Source organism: Gobius niger (genome assembly GCF_951799975.1).
Source record: "Gobius niger genome assembly, chromosome: 10".
NCBI lineage: Eukaryota > Metazoa > Chordata > Actinopteri > Gobiiformes > Gobiidae > Gobius > Gobius niger.
Genome location: NC_136861.1, coordinates 7,064,341 through 7,066,533, shown reverse-complemented (window position 1 = coordinate 7,066,533; position 2,193 = coordinate 7,064,341). Strand labels below are relative to the sequence as shown.

The following is a 2,193-nucleotide window of genomic DNA, read 5'->3' as shown; positions in this document are numbered from 1 at the left end:
ATTTAAGCCCCGCCTCCGCCCCACCCTCTCCACATCTGCTGCTGAAACTCTCATCCATGCATTTATTACATCCAGACTCGACTACTGCAATAGCCTCCTGTACGGTCTCGAGGGCGCAACGATTTTTACCAAAAATCAATATTGCGATTTCGATTTTACTGTGATTTTCCGCTAATAACTTTTTGTTGTCAATCACATGGAATATAATTCCAAATAGTCCACATAGTCATTTAGCCTACAAAATTACCAACAAGCTTATACTGATTTTTTTTGTTTTTGTAAATAGCCTAAATAATTTCTTGCTATTTGCTCTTGTGTATTAGTCAGTGATTGTGAGATAAGTTTTTATCTTTATCCAAAACATTCCCAAACATAAGCCTCCAAAAGTGAGCCGCAAAGGACACTTAAAGGAATAGGCCACCGTTTTTACATACTGAGATATGTTCTTACCTTAGCTTTGACGAGTTCTTTAGGACCTGTCTGATCTTCACCCGTGCCTTCAATCACGTAAACGCAGCGCAGACGGCGTTAGCATTTAGCCTCTCCCTCTCTCCTCTATAGCTCCAAAACAGGTCACGATAGAAGCTACCAAGCTCTTCCACGTTTTCCATATTTAAATATGGTTACGTGAAGTGTTACACTACAAAGTATAATTACACAAAATTAAACAATGTGGATTTTCTAAGCGGATAAAGCAGTTCGAAATCTGCGCAGTAATCTTCACTTTACTGCGCAGTAATCTTCTTTTACTGTGCGGATGCCAAATTACTCCTGGTATTATTACGCCTTACATTATAGTTCCCCCTTTTTTAGGATTAGGTTAGGGTTGCTAGGTTAAGATTAGGGTTAGGATATGGTTGTTAGGGTTAGGTTAAGATTAGGGTTAGGTTAAGATTAGGGCTAGGTTAAGGTTGTTAGGTTTAGGATTAGGTTAGGGTTGTTAGGGCTAGGTTAAGATTAGGGTTAGGTTAGGATTAGGGTTAGGTTAAGATTATGGCTAGGATTAGGCTAGGGTTGCTAGGGTTAGGTTAAGATTAGGATTAGGTTAGGGTTGCTAGGTTAAGATAAGGGTTAGGATATGGTTGTTAGGGTTAGGTTAAGATTAGGATTAGGTTAGGGTTGTTAGGTTAAGATTAGGGTTAGGATATGGTTGTTAGGGTTAGGTTAAGATTAGGGTTAGGTTAGGATTAGGGTTAGGTTAAGATTAGGGTTAGGTTAAGATTAGGGTTAGGTTAAGGTTGTTAGGTTTAGGATTAGGTTAGGGTTGTTAGGGCTCGGTTAAGATTATGGTTAGGATAGGTTAGGGTTGTTAGGATTAATGTTAGGTTAAGAATAGGATTGTTTAGGAACAAAAATAAGAAGAAATTTGTATGCAGTTCGAAGTTATGTTATCTTTATCAATCAACAAAAGCATCTAATTACACTTTCCAAATTTGTTCAGAAGAATTTTGTTTTGTTTTTAGGCTAGATAATTATCATCAGAACATTTATTTACATTTTTCCTTATTTTTTTAATCCTATTTTTTGCCGTACTTGAACTATTTTACTGACGTTAATTGTTTTCATGTTAACCTGTGTGTTATTGTACGTACTTTTAGAACCAGGGATTACTGACTGAAAACATTGTTAAGTTTGTTTCAGACATTTCAGGTTCATTGTGGTATTTTCCTGCTTGTTACACGGCTGCATTTAGTCCACGACTCCATGGAGACGTCTCTGGACAAAGCCTCTCACGCCTGTATCGCTTGTAAAGTCGAAAAGCAAGTCGTCGCACATGAAAACATCTCAATTGTTTGGGGGGGGGGTGTTTCCCAGAGGAGCAGCGGGGGCCACCTCTGCCCTGAAGGTAAACCCGCCTTGAGCTCGGGTTTACATGTGTGTTGCATCGCTGCTCGACGAGGCGTGGACATGTGATTACACGGACACACCTCCGGCTGATTGGGTATCGATTGTCGAACAGCCGACGCTCTTCCAGGCCGAACCGCACTGAGTCTGAGATCATCTTTGTGACTGAGATCTGTGATACGTTTGAACTTAAGACGTGTCCAGGAGCGCCCACATCTGAGACAAGACTAAAACACGACGCGCATACTTCGCTTTTCATTTCAACACCGAGATTTCGATTTCATTTCGGCCAAAGCAGGTCGCGCCGTCCTGTTGCTTTTAACATTCCTGTCGTGAAAACATTACACG

General features: G+C 40.4%; 1 long non-coding RNA gene across 2 annotated transcripts; it reads left to right on the top strand.

Annotated features, from left to right (window-relative positions):
* The first annotated feature begins 871 nt into the window (after positions 1-871).
* Positions 872-1,300, top strand: LOC306969519. Of its 2 annotated transcripts, none has more exons than XR_013793330.1 (3): positions 872-950; positions 1,107-1,121; positions 1,215-1,300. It is a non-coding gene; the product is annotated as an uncharacterized lncRNA (long non-coding RNA). The 2 variants fall into 2 exon arrangements; XR_013793331.1 differs by having other exon boundaries at positions 878-950; positions 1,107-1,180; positions 1,232-1,264.
* Positions 1,301-2,193: the final 893 nt, after the last annotated feature.